Genomic DNA, 25,242 nt, shown 5'->3' on the forward strand with positions numbered 1-25,242 from the left:
TTCATGGAACCATGAGCACAGTCACTTTCACCTGTCAGTTTACCCCATGCTTAAGGAAGAGAATCTTAAAATTTTGGGAAGACGGCATTTTTGTACATGACTGGTTTCCAAGTTAGAGTGAAAAGACAACAACAATTAAAACTGAGTTTATACAACACTTCACTGATACGCCATTCATCCTCAGAGCTTGTATTATACTTTGTACTCCCAACGAGTTTTAAATGCACATTGCTAAACTAGAAGACTATGCTAGTTTCTAGATCAGTATGTGCGAGATACTTATGAAACAACTGCATCTAAACCAAAACACACTCTACCATCATTTTTCTTGTATACTGTAAAATTATTTTCAGTGTTCCTAAAAGCACTAGTTCCTCTAAAAAGACTATACTGTGAATGACTAGTTTCACTCTTACGCTAAATTTATACCACGTGATGCAAGAACCCATCCTTTAAGTGTGAAACCATGTAAAAGCAGTTTTACTGAAATGACAAAGTTTCTCACCCAAATTCAAACCTGGCAAAGGCAGAACTACAGTTGCAGTAGAGCAATAATTTCTTTTCAGCAGCAGTACCGCTTAAGCATCCTGTACCTTTTCCACTGCTACCTGCTTGGCTGAGACAGTGCTACTATTACAGGATCACTCAAACTGCACTGGGGAACTGACCCAGGTGGAAAAAAGCAGGAACATACAGCTGGGACAAAAAGGGGCTTCTTAGACTGGTATTGGTGTCACAATACTAAACACTGAAGTGCACCTAATTTTATCATAGAAGGACCTACAATGGTGTCAAACCAGTATTAATTCAGTAAGACTTCAAGTGCAATCTGAATCTCTGAAATATCTGATTTATAACATATAATTTTTTAAACATTTCCTTTTTATGAAAAGAAATGCATAACTTCTGAAAAATATACTGCTTCCCTTGTATATGAAGGAACTGGACAGTGTAAAACTTACACTTGACCCATATAGCCAGACAACTCAGGATTTGTTTTCTAAATATTTGTTCATGTGACCCCAGAATAAAGACTATGGTTTTAGGAGGAATTAAACTGACACAACTGGGGAGGGGTGGTGGAGAAAGAGAGAGGAAAAAACCCCACACTTATGCTAATATAAAAGTTCAAATACTTGAGATTTGTTAGATAATTTGCATATGTTTCTTTTCTTACTCATTGACTAAAAACATTAATTTTAGAAGCACAAACTTAAAATATTTTTCAGTATACTGACCATATAAGGAACCACAAATTAGAGGGGGGAGTTGTTCTTTTTTCCACCCACTTAATAGCGTCAAGCAAAACAGATGTGGTTACGTTTCAACTGCTTTGGAACAGCAAAGTCATGCCACTGTATTTACATTCCCCCCCCCGCCCAACCAAAAGAAGCAAAGAGATGCTACAGCAGGAGTTGCCCATCCTCTGAAATACCAGCTAAAACATTCACAACTGTTGGATGGCACTGAAATCTTATAACCAAGTACTTGCTTCTGTACTGTTTAATGGCCTCACTGAGTACAAATGCGATTACTAAAGTCCAATTTACATGATTCTTGAAAATTATTCTACCTCAAATTTACATAAGCATGAAGACAACAGCATTCCAGGAAAAGGAAGGATATTTATGAAATCCAGGTATTTTTTAATTATTTCTATGTCTTCTTACAAAAATAGATGTATGTAACAATCTAATTTTTTTATGTTAACACATACATACTACCTATGATTTCCTTAAAAGGTGACATCTGATAAGCAAGGATTTAATTTTTTTTTTCCAGAAATAGAGCCATTTTAGTTAATATGTTAGACATGAACTAAAAAGTAGTGTGTGAGTAAAGTCATATTTAAAGTAGAACATCCATGAGGGCTGTAAACTAGTTTACCCAGAGTAATGTGCTCTCACAGTTGTGAAATGCTTTTCAGAGCTGAGATTTTTCTATAGGTGTCCTCAAAAAGATTGATCATTTCATTTACAAAAACTGTTCCTGTTCCTTGTGGTTGGGAAAAGAACTTTAAAAATGCAAAGCAAAACACATGCCACTATATGTTTGCATTCATCAGTTTAGAACTTTAGACCTAAAAAGTCTCAAGAGAGTATAACCTTCCTACATCTCGTTGATTTTTTCAGCCATAAAGCAAGCAAGCAAAGAATTAAAGGAACGCCTAAAACTTCCACAGAACATGTCCAAACATCACTCAATTTACAGATCTTTACTACAATCTTGATCCTACTCCAGCTTACTATTCTTCCAATTTAGTGGTCACTAACTACTATTTCCATTCTTTGTTGTACCCTTTATTTACAAAACAGACTACTTCTCAGAGACCTGGCAAGCGAGGGTACTCAGATGCAGCTACTTCAACTTTTTAATCCTAGATTAGAGTTGGGACAGCACTTGTAGTGCTTTCCCGACAAGCAATGTATACTGTAATGCTTTCACCTCTCAAAAACTGCAAGAGCTTAGATGCACATTATACTTAAGTATAGATACACATGCACATGCACACTACATACATATGGGAGGTAGGATGTTTTTTCTTCCCTGCAAATACAGACTACTTTAACTGCAATGCCTTTATACCGATGAAAACATAAGCTCTTATTTTTCAACAGGGGAAAACAAGAGTTCCTGTCCAAAAGTTTGCCGAAACAGCTATTTAAAAAAAAAGAAATTCCAAGCAAGGGAAGAAAATAAAATGGGCATCTGAATGGTATAGTATTTTCACAGCTACCAGGGTTTTAAACAAAATATTATGACACATTTAAGAGACTTCAGCTTTCTAAGTGACCCACCCATACCAAATTCAGATGTTACTGGGTTTTGACATCATTACTATTTCCTTATTTTAACTGTTTGCTTTTTCTTTGCCCCTTTTAATTCTTCTCTGAAGCATGACAAACTCCATCATGCTGCAACATACATGTAACAGGAACCAGAAATTAATAAATTAATAGGTTACCATCATGTTTCAGTAAACATTACTGTAACAGAATTGATCAAAACCAGAAAGAATGTAAATCTTATTCAGACCACAACACACTCCAATACTTGTACAGATTCCTAGGAAATGATCTGCAGAGCTGCTATCATACGTCTAAATGAAATAAGACTACTTCTCCATTTCAGCTTTGGCAGCAGATAGTTCCAATGTTACTTTCAAAGATGATCTAAAGTTACATATTTCAAGTACATTTATAACAATCTAGATGTTCATTGCCCTGAAACAGTAGCACCTTTAATCTTGAAGGCTTCCAAAATATTTTAATACATGGAGATATGCACATCTATAGTCTTCCAAATTAAAAAAAAAAAAAAAAAAAAAGAAAGCAAGAAAGAACAACCAACCAACCACACACAACTGTAAACCGCTGGGTAGCTCCATAAATAGATGGTGCTTACCTGTAAGACTTTGGGTAAGTGGCTTGCTTAAGCCATACATTGGTTTGTCTGCCTTTTTAAATACTTTTTAACCTTTTCAAACACACCATGGACTAACTGCTGTTCAACTGATTCCCGTATGACAGCTCCCATTGACAAGTGCAATGCCACAATCTACCTTTGCTTTTCATTATTCAGGAGATTTAGACTGGATAGGCATACACATAGCTAGGTACTCTCTGGTCATGTTAACCATATGCCTGGGTCTTCAGCCAGACTTCACCCCATAAATCCCCATACCTTCTGCTAAAGCAGGTATACTTCTGATACGGAAAGTGATAATGGAGAAGTACTGCTGATATCCTTTCCGCTTTAACATGATAAATCAGATGTAACTGCCCAAGCTTCAGTTTAGGCTGAAAAAGTGAAGCTTGTCTACTTCCAGCTTGTATCCAAAGGAACTTAATGAAAATATTTAGTTCTCAAACATCAGAATTTTCCTTAATGCATCTATAAGAATTCACCCACTTAGATGGGTTTTTCTCAGGACACTTGTTCAGAGATGTTTCTGAGCCACTGCATCTAAAAGGAGCAGAAAAAGGAAGAAATGTCTTCAGTTACAAATACATAATCATCCCAGAAATCCTGCAGAACTCAATATAAACCTTCTCTAAAAAAAAATCTCTAGCCCTTAAAAATCAATCAACAAGCTAGCCAAATCATAAGTCTTTCCAACAAGACTTCAGCCACAACATCATTCTGATGGTAAATTCACCAGTCACTAGGAAAAAATATTAAAATTACTGTATCTAGAGTGGAATCATTTAAGAAGCCTGCCATGGAGGATGGCCTCAGCTTTAAGCTTTCTCTTTTTTTTTTCTTCTCTGAGGGAAATAGACAAGACACAGTCTGTCCTATCATCAGGTGATGATTTTTATGCAGGACAAGTTCACAGGCTTCACGTTTATATTAAAATAGTCAAACTCGAGTACTTCAGAAATAGGGTACACACTGCCTCTCCAGAAAGGCAAGGGAAGAGACTGATTTAGTGGGTTGACAGCAGCAACCAAAGCAGTTTTGGCTCACAAATGCCTATTCCTAAAAGTAACTCTAAACACACTCTTCAAAGTGGAAGGATATCCTTTTTCTCTGTTTGCCCAACTCAAAGTCCCAGTGCATTATTTCTCTTTTTCTACATGTCCCAAACATAGTACTAAAATGGAATATGGAACAGCCATGCAATTGTAGTAAATGGGGACATACCCACAATTTAAGTTTGGTTACAGAACTCAGATTTGTCTTTTAATTAGATATATCAATGTTAAAAGGCACTTCAAGGGAATTTTAGGATTACTTCTAGGATTTCAGGATACTGACAAAGTAACTGGGATCCTAAGCTCACTTATGGGAAAGAGAAGTAAAAAGTTTTTTAAAGAAAAAGAGGAGGAATCCCTTATTTCCAAAATTACATATACCATAACTACTCTTCCAGCTCTTTTTAATTTGGAACCCAAAAGCTCCAGCTTTTGCCAGACATGTCAGTACAGAAACATCATGTTTAAAAATCTTGTTCAACATGCTTTCAGATAGCAGTTCATATGAAGTTCAATAGCTCTGAAAATTGACAGTGGTCAAGTTCAGGCTCCATGACAACCAGATGCATTCAACATTGATGGTGAATAAACTGAGTTATTTAATTAAAATAAGAATTCTCAGGCTGCGGTTCCCCAAAAGCCAAAGCTGATTTAGATTTGGCTGCTGTGTTCCCACCCACACCCCTCCATGCCCTCAACCACTCAGCGCAGGCCCATCTCTTGCACCATGGCTGGCACCTGCCCCAGTCTTGCTGAGTCAGTTCTGCAATTTAGCATGATGTGAAATATTCACCTTTTTTGATCAGTTTTCTGCTGACTCTGCACAGCTCCAGAGCCCGAGTCTGACTTTCAGCTTAAAAATCTACACATAAATAAGAACCTAATTGTTCTTTCTAGCACATGCACACAGCTAACACATCTATATTCTGCATAATACTACTGATCACAGAGAACTTCATTTGCATTTTTGTGCAGTCTTTGATGTTCTGGACCTTTGAAACTGTCAGTTCCTAGGTCAGGGCCAGGAGTGCAAATACTGATACTGGAAGTGAGGCAGCCATGCTCTAGGACTGTGCTGGGGTAATGAATAGGGCATTCTGCTCACAGAGGGAGAACCTCATTGCATTACGCATTGTGTGACGCAGTAAAATGGTGAACCTCACCTAAAAAGTTCACTATCTAAACAGACCACATTTGTCCACAGAAAGACAGAAGTAGAGAGCTCACAAATTTTAGCTATCTATAATAAGGTTTGCTGGATAGGCTAAGAATACAGTATATTTAAGAGCAACCTAGCTAAAGTATTTCTAATAGTTCTTGCCAAACTGCTACAGAGCACCTTGAAGACCACAGCTAACATCTGGTTTGATACCCATAGCAATAAGACCCCAACTCTACTTCAAGAACCCAAGTGAAATGTGTACAGGCTTTTCTCTATAAAGCTTGTGTGTCTCATAATAGTCTACATAAACAAATTTGAAGAAATAAATTTAATCAGACATGCCAACTACAAACTTCTCTGATGCTGGAAAGCAAAATGAACGAAACCAAACTTTTCACCACAGTAAAATCCAGCATCCTTACCATTCAGCTTTCAATGTCCCAGTCTATCTACAGACTTCCACGATATGGTTTAAGTCCTAATTCAGGCTCAGGTTGACCAACGTAACAGTAGCAGAGAAACTTGAATTCTAAAGCAAAACTAATTCTATTTTGGATTACTGCAGCAATCACATAGGGAACATTATTTCTATTATCTTAGGATCCCAATTTAGAGGAGCTACAGAAATGCACTGTTTTCAAAATTCAAGACACCTCCAGCATAAGCACAATACCATCTATTTCTTACGAACTGCACTTACTACATACACACAAATAAATTTCAAAAACATCACAGAGTATTTGTATTTCAACATATGAATTAACAAATGCAAAGACACACAATTTAACAGATTAAGTCTTCAGAAAGTTAACCTAATTTCACTATTAAAAAAAAATCAGTGTTAAAGCCCCTTAACAAATAACTGAAGAGTGAGTAGAATATAATCCCACTGATACAAAGTATTCTATGTTCCATCTGTACTCTCCCACACCCTCTTCATTTTATTCACCTATCTTCCTAACTTGGTGGTTGTGCTACATTTCCATAATTCACATAATATCTTTCCACTGAGAAAATAAAACATTATCCAGAAGCCATTTCCTGTAAAATGGGTAAGCACTGATTAAATCCCAGAAAGTTTCTTTTTCCTCTTCCCTTAAGGTAAGCACACTAATCACTGGATTGGAAAGTCATGTTTCCTTTTCTCTCCCTCCGTCCCATGATTTTTTGGTTACGTGGGACTCGAGGACAGTTGCCAAGAACATCTGAAAAGCCAGGTGATCTAGGTATTCTCATTGGAGTTGAACTCCAGTTCGGATTCTCTCCATCTGAGGCACACACTAGACTGCCAGGAAGGGCAGCAGTCCCCCTCCCTCTTTCCCAACTCTCAGGTGCACAGTTGTGCCCCCTTCCTTGGAAAGCTTCAGCGTTCACACTGAATATACAGTAAAACAAACCAACTCTATGACCCACTTAAAAACCATTCACATCTTTGTCACATTCACTTCCTTCCAGTTTAGTAAACTGAACTGGCTCAGCAAATGGTAAGAAAAACTTAAAGCTAGAACAAAAAGGCTAACAGGCTAATGGGCCTTTTTGTGCCAAAAAAGGTGTTAGCCCAGTTTATGCCACATAACATAACTTCCCACCAAGCGTATGCCTTCACAAGCTGACCAAACTCAGGGCTACTACTTATAAAAAAAAGAGCAAGTCACAGACAAGGTTTATCTTCCTAGCACTCTTCCACCTCATGATGGAACAGTTTAGGTAGCTAAATTGGCAGTAAAGTTTTTACCTTTACTTAAATCATTATGGTTTTGTGCTTACCTTCTTAAGATGGCCCAACGTAGAAAAGTAAAGCAAAAATGCCAACGAAGAGAACTTGTAAGTATGCCTAATCAAGGGAGAAAGTAGACAGAGACAGTCTCTTGTGATCCAATTCAGGCTACTATCAAACAGCCATGTCACACTCCCCTGGAACATCCAGGCACCAAAGAGGTAGGGGTTGCAATGATGAGGGCTACAAGTCCCTCTGGGGCCGTAGCTTAATTCTTCTCTGTCTCATAAATCATCTTTGAAGGAGGAAACTACTGTAACTCTTGTATCGTGCTCATGAGGTAATCTCCAATGCATATAACAACACAAGGCACTCCAATACTATGATAAAGAAAAGTCTCCAAAGTAGATCAACAAAAAAATGCACAAATGGGTTTTCCCCTTCTTTGTTCCTTCAATGTAGTAAATAAATACATGAATAAAGATTCCACATTTTCCTCACATCACTCACTCCAGAACTATACCCCTAACATTTCTCAAAATATAGATCACTGTCAGCTCCAAAAGTTTTTAACAAAATATGAATCATCCTAACATAATATTTTTAAACTTAACATAATTCAACAGGTTTTTAAGTTCCACCTGTAGTTTATTTATCATGGCCTTATTCCCTGGTTAAGGAACCACTGACCTAGAAAACTCTCATTGAAGGAGGAGATAAATTAATGAACTTCAGTAAATTTTCATATAATCTAGTAATGAAGTCAAAATACCTTCTTTTTCAGATTTAAAACTCTGAGGTCTTGTTTTATTATCTTGTTAGCCGCCATCTCTGCTGTTAAGCATAATATTGAAGCAAATCTTGGTATAGCCCAAGATGTACCAAGATACTACTGCAGAGGTAGTAGGCTGCAAAATTTTGCTGAGTTTTAAATGGTATTATAATCCATTAAGAAGAATTCAAACACCCTGTTCAAGTCATATATGCATGTAGATGCATGCACACACAGGGAGAAGAGCCAATACAGACAGTGGGTACACATCAACCAACAAAAGCTTTACTGGGTACATTTATTATCACATTTAATAGAGATTTCATCAAACATTCATGACAGCTCTATACCTCTATAAAATATGGTTAGATAGCTCAATGGAGACTCTAGAACACTTGTTCTGCCAGCTAAAATCATTGCTTTTTCTGCTGTAAGTTAAAAAAAAAAAAAAAAAACACCACACAACACTAGACCAAAAAACCACACCATTAAGCCCAGAACGTATTCATAATCTAATATGACCTTCTACATAACTTTAGAATTTCATCCAGTAATTCCTCACCAAGCCTTCATCAATGTATGGAATACCCCACAAAAACTTCTAAGTATTTGAAAGCCTTCAAAGACCAAGAAACCATAACATTTTCATCAAGTGGAATGGATTGTCAATCACCATTAAAACTGCATTATCTCCTGCTTATCAATACAGAAGACAATGAATTTATGGTGTGGAAAAGATTTTATGAATCTGACAAGAGGTTGCAGATACCTTGCCATAATGTAACTCAACCCGAATTTGACAGCTACGAGTTCAAATTCACAACCACCTTTACAAGTTACCTTCTGTCAGCTTATCCTCAGTAACTGACCACATATATGCCTACCTACACACACACACCTTTTTAGCCTACAACAAATATGAGAGTTTGCTTTCACTCAGAGAACAGAAAAAGAAGGTTAAGGCGAAGGATGAAGTAGCACATGATTGCTAAGCCAATCTAACAATTTTCTGCTAAAAAAAAAAAAAAAATGGCCAAGGAGGGGGGGAGACTGTTCTGCCCACATTCCTCCCCTTCCCAGTCCTCACTGCTGTAGCACTAATTGACCCAAAAGAAAACCAACTTTTTTCAGGTTTGCTTACTGGCTTTCTCACACACACAGATGATGCCAAATTATTTGAATAAATATGTCTTTTTTTTTTTGATGTACTGAAGATTTTAAAGAACTCAGGACAATTTTTTTTTAAAATAACTGTGTTATATTATGGTCCTGAATGTGCAGTTCAAGCTTAGTCTGTCAACTTGGGATAGTGTTGTTTTGAATCCCTTTTTGAGTACAGTCACTATGGAGAGGTATGGAATTCATTTTTGAATATTCTCTGATGGTAGTCATAAGGCAAAAGTCTAAAAGACATCTCTCGAGATAAAAGCCCAGGAAAATTCTAACAGAGGCCTTTCAGATTAATTTTGTCTAACTAGACTTTTATGAGGCCAAATAGAAAAAGTTGAACCTTTGAGATAGTTTATATGAACTTCACCAAGTCCAGCATCCGAATATTGGGTATAAACTGATCAATCTAATGCTCTCTGAGTTACTTGTCATTTTTCAAGACGACGACGCTGCACTAAAACTTTGGCAAAATTATCCATTAAAGTAATTCTAGGACATGCTATGATTATACAACTTTCTGATTATTTGATAGTATCTCTGCCAGCATCAGAAGTTGCTAGGCTTCTGACCAGAGGAGTTTGGTTTCCTGCAGCATTTTTTTTCTGATAAAAATTCCTAAAATGATTTTAATAAGGCAGGTTGCAGGAAGGAAATGAGGACAACTAAGGAAAAAAAAAAAAAAAGAGGCTTTTAAATCCTGACCTTACAGACCTCCAAACAGTACTCAGGATCACCACATCTGAGGTATACAGGAAATAAAAAGGAAAGAAAATCTTTAGTGTCCCACTGAAGTCCTTGCAGACTACCAACAACAGCTCGCTAGATGGAAAGACTCTAAAACAAAGCCACTTTTCCAGCAGATTTTTTCTTTAATTTTCTATTAATATTACTGAACTGGTGTATTTCATGTAATGATGTGCTGTGCTTTTAAGAAAGATTGCTGTAAAAAGGTAACTTTTGACATAGACCTGCTCTTTTCCCCATGTTGTGAAAGAGCTCAACAAGAAGGTCATGAGTGTGATCTGACACACTCTGTGGATGATGCCAGCAGAGGTATCCTTAGAAGAATACAATTTTTCTAGGGACATCTGAAAGAGCAGAGCAATGTATAAAATCACAGGGGCATAGCAAAAAAGATAAGAAAAGCAAGATTCAGAGCTCATACCAGGTGCAGCAAATGGACCGACTACAGCCTAACAGACTCATCTCTACAGCCCTTCAGACAACCAGCTTCCAGCGCAAGGCAAAAAGGAAACACTGAACATGACAATGTAGTCATCAAGATGGTCACAACAGAGAACTCTGTCCCAATTCATAACACCATACACTACACTGACACCCTCCTTCACCATATAAGTTAGAAGCAAAATCACATTTAATGGCTTCAAAATGGGAACTTCCCTCTTCCCAACACTTTTTTTTTTTTTTTAATAAGAAAGCAGCACTTTTGGAAGTAAGCCAGAACTCCACACTGCTAATTTGACACTTTACTTGAACTGAATATAAAGGAGACTTAATAGCTTCAGAGCTCAAGAGAAAGAGACCTCTATGGAGTTCAGTGGTGCTACACTGAATCTATCCGAGGGAAGATGGATCTAGCAGCCAAGGCCTACTCTCCCTTTTTTGCTCAGTGAGATTTTTATTCAAAGTATTTCAAGCTAGCTTCATACTGGATTTACAGGAATTACTAGAAAGCATGAAGACGTTCTTCATGGTGCCTCTGTGTTTAGAAAAGAGCAAGAGACATGCTAACCTGTACAGATTATATCTGCCACAGACACTGCCTGAAAACACTGAGCAGTCTTCCTCCCTTTCCTGAAGGTGTCAAGGAGATGGATGACAACCTGAAGGGCAACAAAGACAGCCAAAGCGGGAAGTTCTGAAATGCAAAATAGTCAACCCAAAGCAAGTTAGAGAAAAAGAGAAACAAGGCTTTATGAAAATTGCAGTGGATTGCTGAAGAAGGGGATGGAAGGGGGAAAGACAGGCACTAAACATCAAAGCAGCTAAACCATTATTTGACTAAGGAACCTCAACTACTCCTAGAAACTGTGCAACGCCACATTGTTTATCACAAGCCAAAAGTCCTTAGCCATGAAAAAAACCAGGCATAAAACAAGCATGATGAACAAAGTTTACTGAAGAGTAGACTGGAACAAGACCCAAAGCAGAAGAGAAGATGGATGGGATTTAAAACAAAAAAATTTTAAAAATGAGACAAGCCACTGAAGGGATACAGCATTTATGAGTAATACTTTTATTTACTAACCAAGAAGGAACCAACTGAACACCTCCAAAGACAACTGTTGTAATTTAGAATAGTGTTTGCCCTACTATGTACATCCTGATAGCAGGCTGCTTCATAACCTGACCTAGAACAGCTAGCCTAACAAAAAAAAAACCCTGCAGGCTCAGAGAGTGATATGTTTAAGTGCACTCTCATATAAAAATGCAAAAGTAAGATGTTGTCCATCACATTTTGCATGGAGAAAGCAAGCCTTGCAAGGTACTTAAGGTGCTCCTGCCCTCAGTCTATCCAAAGGCTTGGATAAGCAAAGGAGATGGGCAGAAAAATTCCATTACTTTTTTCCTGCTATAAAGAGCAAGTATATTGTCCAATTTTCCATGTTTTTATTTCAAGTCATTTTGGATTATTAAAATGTGGATGGATATTAAAACATGGAGGGATTCAGATATTAAAGAATAAGCACTCCTGTCTACTCTTCCAACTAACAGTTAAATAATTATCAACCAAATTTAAGTAACTTGAACAAAAATATTAGGTATCTGAATACGTGGAAGTGAAACAACAGCATAATCCCAGCAGCTCTGGTCACTTATTTAAGAGGACGAGCAAGCATGGAATTTGCAAAAGAGTTGTTTGTTTGTTTTTTAACATGACCAGGCCAGCTAGTGGTTATGTTAAAACCAGGCTATCAAGAGAAACATTTTTTCATGTCTCCTTTGTATAGCAGGAAGAAGAAAACTAAGCATCTTTATTCTGCAATTTAGCTTCTAGTATCAATAACCTATGCTCACATCTTATAAAGACAGCTGAAAAATACCTTTTATTAGAACATTAACTTTAGAAACTTCATCTTGCAGTTTGTCAAAACTGGAACAATATATATTTTGTGTGCGCAAATCTATCTTAAGGCAATACCGAATTCAAGTAAAAGTTTCAGAAGTACATGAGATTAACGAAATCTATATATTGTATTCTTTTGTGGTAATGTTTGGGGAAAAAAAACCAGAGAATTAAAAACCCTGGCTATCTTAAGAGGTTTTAGTCTTTAAAACATGGATTTTTTTTTTTTCCTCCTCAAAAGCACTGTTCTTATGGGGGGAAGAGAAAGCAAGAACAAGTGAGAAAAAACAAGCGGACAAAACACTGAGCAAGCAAGAGACAGCAAATGACAAAAAAGAGGCACTTGAGAGACTGAGCACTAGAAAGGACATGGGAGAAAAAGGGCATGAGTAGAAGTTAGAAAATTGTAAAAAGGAGTGAGCAAGAGTGAGGAATAACTAGAGGAAGACCAGAAGTTAAAAGAGTGCAAGAAAACAGATGCATCAGAAGTAGAAGAGTTAGACAGCAAGCACGAGAGTTAGAGAGAGAACTTACTATCAAGTAAGACTGTGGTAGCACATGTTAAGAGTGCACACAAGCAGGACAGCATCAGAGTGGGAACATTAGAGAGGGAATAAGCATGGAAGTTTGAGATAGCAAGCAGATGTCTGACAGAGGCGGGGGGGGGCATACAGAGAGAGAGAGCGACTGACAGGAGAGTGATTTACTACAGGAGGGGTGGCAAAAATTCCTCAGAATTATGTTCTCCATTAAGTAACAGTGCTATCAGAGCCAGTTAACCAACCCCTGCCTCTTCTAGGCACCCTGCTCCTGTCCACCCACACAAACCATTCCATTATCTTGTCAAATGTCAGAGCAGCAACACAGTGTACTGGGTCTGGGAACCGATCTGACCGAAAAGTAACCCGATTCTCCACCCCCACACACACCCAAATGTTATATATATAAAATTATATATTTCAGCCAACTTGGTTTCCAAGTCTGATTCACTGGTTGGTCTTACAAACAGCTGTGCCAACACAAAGCAGGTGGGAACAAGCAGCCAGAATCTGGAGAGAAGGGGAGCTGCTTAAGCAGTAATTGCCTTCAAAGAACTCCTTGTTGCACATTTTGCCTTAAAACAACTCTTTCAACAATTTCCCTCAAAGTGCTTCAGTGCCTCTACATCTTGCAGCATGAACTTCACATCAGTTTGCTAATACTTGCGCTGTAAAACAAACACATATAACATCATCAGATTAAATACTGTGCATGTCCCGCACCCCTGGTAGATGAGACATGAAAACAAAGAGTTGTTGCTTTTCATCTTTTTGCTTCATTTTTATTGATCATTTCAAATTTGGCATAGGTACAGTTTTGGGGAGAGCAAGGTAATTTTCACTGGCCCCAGGAAAACATATACAGATTTGAGTGTGTGGAAGGAGAAAATGGTTTACGGTAGAAGAAAAGCAGGTAGAACAATCAAGCTTGCTTGTGTTTTTCTCTGAATATACTGTTCTTTGCTGTGCCGCCCTTCAGCATTCTTTCAGGACTGAAACTATGTACCAGCCTACGGTCTTATCTCATGCTAGAAGATGGAATTGATCTGGATGAAAAAAAGATAATGAAGTCTTCTCAAATTTCCCCCAAATTTAAGAAGGTACAGTAGCAGAAGACCAATAGTTTCAGTCTTTACTCATCAGCTTCTGTCCCTTTGCTTGCCTTCGCTGCCACTACTACCCACCAGTGTCTAAACACTCTGTGACAAGTTCAATCAGCTGAAACTAGAACACAGATTATTATTGTAGAAGAGTCACATTTAAGACATTTAGACAATTTTCCCTCATGAAAGCCAACCAAACCCAAGCATACAAAGTGTGGTTTACGCACCCAGTCTACACTTGCACAGGTAACCCATTGTTCCCTGACCTGTTCACTTGCAAGTGGCTGACCCATAAGATTGAGAACTCGGCCCTGCCAGATCAGGTAGGAGAGCTGGGAGCTTCTGTACTAATAAGATGGAGATGTTTCAATCATACGAACTGGGCAAATACCATACATGACTCCTTCTCCCTCCATGTGAAAAAAACTTTTATAAATGTCATAAAATCACAGACTAAGTTAAGAAATGTTTAAGGCAAGCCTGATATACAATTCTGTCTCTTTTATGTATTTTGCAACACAATCTTTACTTACACAGTCAAATGTTATTTTATTCATTGAACAGATGCTTATCACATACATCAGAAGGATAGCACATAGAAAACAAAGCTATACAGTAAATACCAACTATACCATAAATGATACTTTTTACTGAAATACTCCATCAGTTCTTCCCAAAATTGAGGTATGCGTATCAAATGGGGAAAGAGACTGCAAGTAAAAAATAAATTATTTTTTTTTAAAGGCAAGCAAATTCCCTTTGGGAAAAAAGAGTTCAAGCTCTAATTCCCCCAAATTTCTAAACAAATCCTAAATTCCTTGAGCAGACCTCTATCTGGATATGCTGAGTCACTCTCCAACCTTAAGAGACTGCTTCTCTGAGTTACGAAGCAGAAGGAAAATAAACTCAAGTCAAATGCAACTGCAAATACATAGCATCCTGCTATGAAGACATAAGACACAAAACCCCTTAACCTCAGCTCCACCCATTTCATCACTGTAACTTTGAGCAAGTCACTTTACCTTTTTGCTTTCATTCCCCTTGCTAAAAAGCAGCTTAGTAACACGTATTTATCTATTGTTAGCAAAGCAAAAACTGCTGTATGGAAAGCAACATGAAGTTAAGTGCTATACAAAATGCCTAAAATCTCTGAAACTCCTCTCCCCACCCCAAAAAACAGGAACTCAGTGCCTTAGGTTAGGCTGCTAATAAGCAAGATACATAAACATTTCTAGGTTTGGTGGAGGGTTTTTTCTGTACATTAGATCCTAATCACTGAAAAACATTTCTCTTCCACAAGATGCTGGAAGAGGATGTTAGCTTTTGCTAGATTAAGAAACTAAAGTGGTACATCTGTGCATGAGCCTATGAGAAAGTCACAAACCAAGTGCAAGGTCTGGACAGTGTGCAATTATTAAGAACTTGTATCTCAAAAAAAAAATTATTTACTGCATGATGAAAGATAGTTCAGACCACCAAAAAACCAAGAGATAATTTCCCCATTTTGTCAGTGTTTGAGTGCTTGACTTAGTTTGGGAATTTTTATGGAACTAACTAATGAAGTCAAATGCAACTCTACAGAGGTACTCAAGATTAAAATAAAAGGCAACAGACCGTGCTTACAACATATGGAATATAATGCATACCTGTTTCCTCAAATACATAAATAAACTTGCACTGTCAAGTTCGGAGCTCACAGGTTTCAGAATATACATAATGACTAACACATAACTTCGATAGTATTCCGGGCCCACTGTAGGCTTGCTAAAAATGTATCTTGAGCTTCCACCTCACCTCAAGCCACAGATCTCAGATTGTTTTGTTTTATGCAAACAAAACTTTGCTTTTACATACAGAGATTAAAATTAAGATTATTTTTTTTAAAGTAGCAGTAGTCCAGAGAAAGACAATGAAAGCAAAGCATATAAAGAATCCTATATCAGAAAATACCAAAGGAAAATTTTTCAAATATGGAAGTCTAAAAATTAAACTCTTCATCCCATATTCAAACTCTTGTATAGCAATAATTGCATATTCTCACATTTCAGTAAAATTAGATAGGAACTACAAGACTCAAAATCTTTACAAAAGAGTGATGCCAATAGTATGACAAAATACTGTTTTAGCTATGTAGGTCTAGATGACAGTTTTGAAGTAAAAAAAAAAAAATTAGTGATAAAGACATACAAAATGATGAATGAGATCAGGAAGGTCAATTAAGTCCCCCTTCTCTCTTAACAGACTTTGGAAATAAACACTAAAGGGCAACAAATTTAAACTAAGGCCAAGGAAATCTTTCTCACACACACAAAAAATTATTTACTGATCTCAATCACAACATGTCCCTGATGGGGGGGGAGGGGGGGGAAGAGAAGAAAAAAATTTTTATTAGGAGCTAGAAATTATTACATTGGACAGAAGGGGGGAAAGGGTGAGAGGAAAGAGAAAAAAAAAACCAAACAAAACACAAACTCCTATGCTTCAGAATGTAAGTCTGCCATGAACTTCTCAGTACTAGGACAATATTTAATGACATGAACTACTCCAATTTGGCGTTTCCTTAATCTCAACATGTTTTTTAATAAACATTTAGAAAGCTGTTTAATAAACATTTAGAAATACTGGTAGTCTATAGGCACACAAATCATGGGTACAGACTGATCATAGGTCACTGATCATCTGTAATGTTTCCAAATGCAAAGCACCACATGCATACACCTGCAGAGCTTCAGAAGACCTCTTAAAAATGTCAGTTTGTCACATACGTACATTCCTTTCTTTCACATGCAAAACACTGAGCTGAAGGTCCCTGTGTATCACTGTATACATTTTACTTTTATATTTCACTTTCATTAGAACAGTAGCTAAACTGAAACAAACATGTTTTAAAATATCTCCGTTCAATTAGAGAAGCAGCATTTTTATAAATTGTGCAGAAGAGAGAATGATTTCAAAAGATGATACTTGAACCTTGTGAACTATAGGCAGAACTTGTTTTCTCATTTCTTGAAATAACTGGATGCTGGTTAAGAACATCTAGCAGAAAACCAGGATGATATACCTGCTTTATGCAGGTATAGAACCATTTCTTTGCATTATGAGAAGAGAAAAAAACCCTATTTTTTTTAAACTATACTTTAAAACAGAGAACTCAAGATATGACACATAACTTGGCCAACATGTTTTCCTTCCTTTATTAACTTCTGTAAGAAAGGAGACAGAAATATTTTAGCAAAAACTTGTATTTTGGTTTACTGCAATTGTGTGGCAGTATGCAAATTAAGTAAAGGGGCACTAGGTATTACCTTCAAATCCACATTTAGAAACTGTCTCCAATTCTAATGGTTCCTTACATGAGAAAAGCATTATGTAAGTTTCTAGTCCCCATCACATGAAGCAAAGCCAACCCCAATTTAACAATGACAACAAAAGTTGTCAGTGTTATCCTTAACCACTAAGGTAAGGCAGCCAAGTACTTGTACTCCAACAATCTGTTTCCACATGTGCAACTGGGTTTCTGAAGGTTTCAAAACTAAGCTCATAAAGTTTTAAAATGTCCATGCTGTGAACATGACTCTGGTTAATTTAACTCCATAGAGATACGTAAATGAATGTTTTGATGGGTAAAAAGACTAAAAGTAGACTCATATGGACACTCTGAACTGCAAATCATGATTGCACCCTGTGTAATATACACAGGTGAAAATATCCCCAAACAAATCTTACAAATACAGGAGATAAACCCTCTTGTAAGGACCACATCAGATATCATTAATGATTTCCACTCACACCTCCAGATTATTAGTTTTTAGACCTTCTACCATTAAGCTTTTGTACAACAGACTATCAAATTACAATAACTTATAACCCTTTTTATTTACCAGAAGAAAAAACAAACCACAAACACGTATGCCTTTACACAATGCCGTAACAAAAATGCTACATAGAAGAACATTAGGAATGAATGAGTATGCATCTCAAAGTCATGAAATCCTGATTAAACAGAGAAAGAAATAATACTTCATGTTGTACAGTACAAAACAAAATGGAAATTAGATCCCAGCTAAGGTATCCAAGTAGTATAGCAATGCAAAACCAAGCAATTTTTAACTATGCCCTTATAATGCAAACTTCAACTATGGTTTATAACACAGTATCATATATACTCTTTCCACTCAGCCTTCAACATAAATGAATCATTTATGATGCTGTCTCTAGTAGACATAGTTCACAGAAGACATTAATTCACTTAGAAACTAAGTTTGTAAAACACTGTGTGTATTAAAAACAATAAACCATCAGGAAAAGTTTGAGAAGAGATACAAGCAACATTCAAAATGAAGCTGTAGTAACTGCATAGTTAACTGACCTCTCCCCAGAACTGCACCTACTAGTGCTTCTGATTTGGGAGGAAAGTGTAATATAAGTTTGTAGCCATAGCATATATAGAACTCTACTTCAGCAAAAATCTGATTTCAGTGGGAAGACATAGACAGATATGTGCAATCATGTACACGTTCAGTATTTGCAGTAATGCTCATTTTCCTACACAGGGCCTGTCATAAAAATCTCAACTTCTGAAGGCATACTATGACACTGACAGGAAAGTCACCCTAAATACAAGAACACAGAATTCTAAGCTTATGAACATCAGATTGTGGTGAAAAATATACATTCAGCTGTGTTATTCCACAACTATGACCCAGTATTTTTAGTATTTATGAGTAACTTCTACAGAAAGAGAAACTGCCAAGATCTTCATGCAACAATCACTTCTTGTAACATGAACAAAGACATCAATATATTTCAAACACTAACTTGCAATTTTTGGCATACCATTAAATTAATGCCTACTTATGCACAAGTTAGAAAGAATAACGACAAAGAAGCCAGAATCAGACACGATCCAGGAAAGTTACTGAGCTTCCAATATCAGTCAGATTTTGAAAGAGTGTATTAGAAACTGATTTGTCTGTAATCACATGCACACCCTATATGTATTTCACATGTAAGTCCTGTTAAAACTGTGTTTAAAAACCAAGAATATATATGGTTATACATCTGTAAGTAGGAAAAAAAGCTGTAGTTACAACTGGACAGACCAGAGATCAATGTAAGGAAATTCACAGCGTTCAGGAAAATACAGAACTGAGTAAGTACTAACACATTAACTTCCCTACCTGACAATATTTTTTTCCTCTTTTTACCCCTTCCTTCAGTTTAAACACTAAACCAATAGCATGGACACAAAACTATTTCCTCTACAAAGGAAGGCGATGCGCTATGCTCCAATTGGCTCCTCAGCGACAGGTCCACTGGCAAAGTAAATGAGAAGTTATTAGCAATTTACATAGTTCACAGGAACACAAATTAAGATTTGACCACATATAGGTAAACAGGATTTTGAATGAACAAAAACATTAACTACCTGTGTTTGAAGCCAGGAAGCCAAAACCCAATGAACAAAAGGTTTTCAGGACACTAGGGTTTAAAAGATTAAATTGAACTTGTCAGTGAAACATTAAAATGTATTTAACTATGACTGTGCCAACTACTCATTCTACTAGTCTGATTTTTTTCAGTAACTCATTGAAATTCACTCCAAATTTTTTCAATTATGTTTTCAAAGAATAACTCTGCCATCAGAAATCAACCTGTACACTTCCACTCCTCTCATTTCACCATTCAAACCGTTATTAAAAAGAAAGAGGAAACTTTTCAACACATAGACATATTAATATGTTATTAACTATTCCTTTAACTGACTCAAAACACATTTTTATTTGCCTCCGGAGGAAAAGAAAAAGGGGGGGGGAATAGGAGGGTTTGGAGCTTTACGTAACACATAAATTGAAAGCTTGGTTTCTCACAGCTGGAACAAAACTGACACTTAATGGAGTTAATTTCACTTTCATTTACGCAGTTTCACTTTCAGGTATTTAGTGCTACTAAGACCCTGGAAACTCTGCAAGGAGTATGTTTACAAATAAGTGCTAGCTTATGGCATTTTAATTACAGAAACATTTTCACTGCTTTTAAGAAATGCTATATTCAGAGCTGAAATTAAACTGATTATGTCTTCATACAGGGTAACTGAAATAGCAACCATCTAGACTTCAGAGGCTCCAGAGAATTCACACTGTAGGGATGTAAGCAGAGCTGACTGGGAACTATCTTCCACATTTCCCTACCCCTTCAGTGGGTATGCTCTTTGCAAATCCTATGGACAGGACCTTTTGGAATGAATGAGGATATGATAACGTCACTACCCTTCATGTGAAGCCACCCTATCTCCAACCTTTTCAACTGTGGAAAAACTCACCTATCCTTTAGAGATTGGGGAGGGGAAGGGGAAAAAAAGGTGGGGGGAAGCGAGAGAGGGGAAAGGAAACTTTATGAAGACAATGGGATTTAGCCTGTCTCATCGCTATGTGCTTTCTAGTCAGAGAGAAGCCCCTTTTTTATCTGTGCTCTCAGACAAGTAAACCATAATTAAGCACCCACAGACACTGGACAAGACTCATATATGTATTAGGGGAAATGGAGCTAAACTGCAGATAAAGCTGGCGTAAGTGTGAACTTGAGACCTATTCTAAGGTAATGAAATACATTTGTACTAGCAAAAGCAGTTGAGTTATTTTTGCAGTCACACTTGGATAAAACGGAATCAAATGCAGAATTTTACCTTCCCTCCCCATAAAGGAAAAAGATAACCAGTGGATATCAATTATAAACTTTTACATTAATTGTTCCACGCAACTAACGATTAGGTCACCGCAATTCTATTGGTATATTGTGTCACCTCAAAGACAGAGTACTAGATAACTGCACATACAGAATATGTTTTTCTCGAAGTTACAATTGCTTCTAATTATCAAAAGTTTCTCCAGTGTTTTTAAACCATCAATAGACTACAGTTCCCATAAGTCTCATCTTGAAGGACCCATGGAGGTGTGGAAGGAAAAGTATGCCCCTTCTCAGAATGTTTACTTTTCTTCCTCCATTCGTAAGCTTACAAGAAAGGCACATTTGCTCAGAAAGGTTTTTTGTATTATTTCAAATAGTCTTAGAGCAAAAAAGAAGTCTCACTGCATAAACATATCAAGTTTTTTAGACTTCTTGAAGTCTGATTAGCAAAAAAGTTATCACATAAATTTAAAAAAAAGGATGTTTCTTACCAAACTCATACAAAAAAAAAAAAAGATAAAACTCTAAACTTAACAACCAATCTATTGTATTCTGTTATAAAGACAAAAGCAGCAGTTCTCTGTAAATAATCCTACTCTACAACAACAGATCTATTTACAAAAGGATTTCAGAAGTTATACAAGTCTCCCATGCTCCCATAAAAGAAAGATATCAGAAAGTTTTTTACTTCACTTTGGAGAGTAGTTCTCCAAATGGCATTAAAAAGTACCATGGAAAGACTAAGTGTATACCGGTCTTCAATTCTTACTCAAAAACATAAGCTGTAACAACTTTCAACCTACAGTCCCACAGCCAGGGTTAAACACACCTGAAATAAAGAGGTTTTAAGAGGAATTCTGAAAAGAGAATCTAATTATAGCAGCAAAATTGCTTCTTGGGTAAGAGTACCTTTAGTCTTCAAATCACCACCCCTATCGGTTCAGATGAAACTGTAAAATGCTATCATAGCAAATAAAGGTAGTTTTTCCTGCGTTTAACTAGTCTTTTCGCATACTACCATAGGACCTGGTGGTGCAGTTTCAAACATGTTAGCATAGACTAAAAGGGACTTTTTATGTTAAGCTGTTGACCAACTAATTTGAACTAAAATGACAAAAATATCACAGTAAGTCCTTCAAGGCAAAGCCTAATAACACAGTTAACCCAGACACGTTCCTTCACAAGGCCCTATCAGAATAAGATTTTTAAATGTGGTATACATGTTCGCAAATACATCCTAATTAAATTTAACTTTAAAAGCTTAGACAAGGCATACAGTTTTTACTAGATACCAGTCACGTTTTTCAACTTTGTTTAAACTATCAATCAGTTTGTTAGAAGTCATTTATGGTCATCACGTGTTAATTCCCAGTCTACGCAAAACCCACATACTTGAAAAATTGATAAATTCCTGATGAGTACCTCATTATTTTACACAAGTAAGAGAATACTACCCATAAATTGACACTGAAATAGAGAACTCTTGGCTGCTATTAGGTAAAATTATCCTTGTTGCGGCTTCGCAGTCACTGTCCAACATGGGGGAGGGGATTCCAATGACAAGTTCTAAATCCACCCAAGTATTGATTCAGGAACTGTAACATTGCTGCTCATGTAACAAACTGTCTTTCTTACCTATTTGCCTGGAAACAATATTAAACTATTGTCATATGTAAATGCATACACAATAATATAACAGAAGGAACTGCCCTCTTTCCCTGATTTAAGAAGGCCGTGCTCTTTGTTCATTTTTGAACAAAATACACTTGCTTTACTCAAAGAATATTCAAAAACCATTAAACTCGATAAGCTTCATAAACTTTGACAGAATTTTAAATTCACAGCAGAAAATGTAAATTTAACACATCACACACATATTCTACTTCAGACTGCAAATAAAAACTCTAGTTCTAAATAATTCATATAAGCCAAAAACATGAAGAGTTCCCTACAAAAATAGTCTATATATATATATACACATACACCAAGTTCACCAAATATATGTAGATAATAGTTAACAAATACTAGCTCATACTCAGAGTTATTTTCAGTGTTATTATTCTAATTCTATAAAGTATAATTAAATTTCCAAAAATATCCAACCTAGAGAGGTTGGGGGGGGGGGGGGGGGGGGGCAGAAAAAGAGAAACAAGTTTACCAGAACTTTTTAGGGCTGCAGACTATTCCAATGAGGTAAGCTAAATTCTGCTTGGTTACAGGCAGATAATTAAATACTACTACAAACAAAATGTTTGCTTATTTATCACCAGATTATCATCAATGTATTCTTCAGCTTCGCACACCTTTTCTTAAGGAAAGGAGAATGAAATACCAACACGATAATAAAACAAGTCAACTTCTACTAATCCAGACCCCCTCTATGATACTATATCCATGTCAGTGTGACTACATATACCTACTGGCAAAAGTTAACAGCACACTCTCATTCAGATTAAAACAGTAGGCTGTCAAAAACATGCTTGTTGATTTATTTTGTAGTCAGATATTCTGTCTTTGTTAATTTTAAAGAACAATGAATGTTTATTTCCCCCGATGACTGTGGAGTAATAGGAGAACTAAGTAACAGCAGCAATCTAGACACATGATCAAAGAACCCCTGCGTAGTCTTTGGACAGACTAAACTGAAAACTTCAAAGCTGACTGAGATTCAAAAATGCACCAATTTCGAAATTTCAAATTACAGTACTTTTAATTGCGTTTTCTGATTTTGTGGCGGCAGAAGGGAATGCCGCTCCAGAGAAGGAGCGCCCTATGTATCAGATGAGGTCTCCAATTTCTCCGGCGACACAAAGCTAAATTCCTAAAAGACTGCTGCCAGTTATTAGAATATAGAGGTGTCTGTGTCTCCCTGTGCCTATTCGCAACTGCTCCTGTCTCCTCTTCCCCACCCCAGCCCCCGCCCAGATGACAGTCATCTCGCACTGGTACTCCTTCTACATCGGCCTCCAACTTCCCCACCTACCACACAAGTCCCTCGCACGGGTGCAGGTGGGGGCACCTCAAGCCTCCACCACAACAGGTGCCCGCTCTGCTGACGGTTCCGCTCCTGACGCCCTCCTCGCCTCCCTCTCCCCGCTCCCAGACCGGGGCGAGACCTCGCACCCGCCCACCGCAGGGCGTTGCGCATAAGAGCGAGAGGATCCAGACGAGCTCCCTTCCTCCATCGCCGGTCCGGCGGCCCTCCTCGCCGCTCCGCTTCCCGACCCGGCAGCGACAGCCTCTCCCGGGCGCCGAGGGGAAAAGGGCCGCAGAGGCCGCGGCCGCCGCCGCTGCCCCCCGGCCATGCCCGGCCTGCCCCAGAAGGGGGCGGCGGTAGGGAGGGCGGGGAAGGAGGCCAGGTCCAGAGCCCGGTACGGGTCCCGGTCCTGCCGGCGCCGGCCCGGGGCTCGGCGGGCCCCTGCGCTCTCCCCACCTCCTCTCTCTAAGATGGCAGCGGAGCTGCCCCCTGCGCTGCGCCCCCCTCGACCGCGCCGGGCCGGGAGGTGGCACCAGCTCGTCCCGCTGCGCAGCTCCCCGCCACCGGCCGAGGCGTCTCACTTACCCGTGCCGGGGGCGGCGGCGGGCCCTGCGGTCCGGTCCGGTCCGGTCGGGCCCGGCTTCTCCCGGTCGAGGCCTCCTCCCTCGGGCGGCGGGCGCAGGCAGGGCGAGGAGAGAGCGCTTCCCCCGGCCTCGGCCAGGGGCCCCGGCGCGGCAGCGCCTCCCTCTTGTGCGCTCCGCAGTCCGGCCGCCCCGCCGCGCTCGGGCCCGCACGGTTGGCGGCGGTGCCGGTGCCGCTCAGGGGCGCGGGGGGCACCGGCCGCGGGGTCCGTCCGCTGCGCGCCTTCCTCTCTGGGCGGCGAAGAGAAGCGGGGGGAGGGGGGGGGAGGCCCGGCCCGGCCCGGCGGGCGGATCCGCGGCGCTTCCTGGCCGGGCTGGATTTTCTATCGCTCACAAAATGGCGCGCGTTCCAAACCTGCGCAGCGCCCGGCGGCGGCAACGGCAGGGCCCGGCCTCACCTCGGCTCGGCGCGGCGGCGGCGGCCTGAGCCCCGGCCAGGCAGCGCGGGGACAGCGGCGGGCGGGCGCGAGCGGGCGGGGGGAGGAGGAGGAGGAGGAGGAGGAGGAGGAGGAGGAGGGGGTGGGGGGGAAGCGCAGCGCCGTACCGAGCCCCCGGGAACTCCTCGCTCCCTCCCTCCCCCGCCTGCCAGCCTCTACCTCCTCCCCCTCCCTCCCTCCCCGCCCGCTCCTCCTTCCCCCTCCCTCACGAACCGGCTTCGGCAGGGCGCTGCGCCGCCCCGCTCCCCTCCCGCACCGCTCCGCTCCGCTGCTGTTGCTGCTGCCGCCGCCGCCGCCGCCTCACGCCTGTCCTCGCCCGCGCGGGACGAACTTCTCGCGTGTCCCCGCCGGACCCTCGGGGGACAGTTTGGGTTTTTTTGAGGGTGTTCTTTCGTTTTCTCCTGCGATAATGTCTTTCAGGGCGGAGGTGGGCAGGAGGAGGGGGAAGGAAAAAAAAAAAAAAAAGCCGCG

General features: G+C 39.2%; 1 protein-coding gene across 2 annotated transcripts in view; it reads right to left on the bottom strand.

Moving 5' to 3' along the window:
• The window catches only part of DYRK1A (dual specificity tyrosine phosphorylation regulated kinase 1A), an 88,734-nt gene extending 63,676 nt beyond the window's left edge, over nucleotides 1–25,058 (bottom strand). Inside the window, exon 1 of one of the 2 annotated variants that reach the window (XM_069785125.1) lies at nucleotides 24,985–25,058. The gene's annotated coding sequence lies outside the window, so the exon portion shown is untranslated. Of the gene's footprint in view, nucleotides 1–24,278; nucleotides 24,784–24,984 lie in introns of those variants that run through there. The other variant, XM_069785124.1, reaches the window with a different exon arrangement.
• Between the last annotated feature and the right edge of the window lie 184 nt (nucleotides 25,059–25,242).

This window comes from Haliaeetus albicilla, chromosome 6, assembly GCF_947461875.1.
Source record: "Haliaeetus albicilla chromosome 6, bHalAlb1.1, whole genome shotgun sequence".
Lineage (NCBI taxonomy): Eukaryota > Metazoa > Chordata > Aves > Accipitriformes > Accipitridae > Haliaeetus > Haliaeetus albicilla.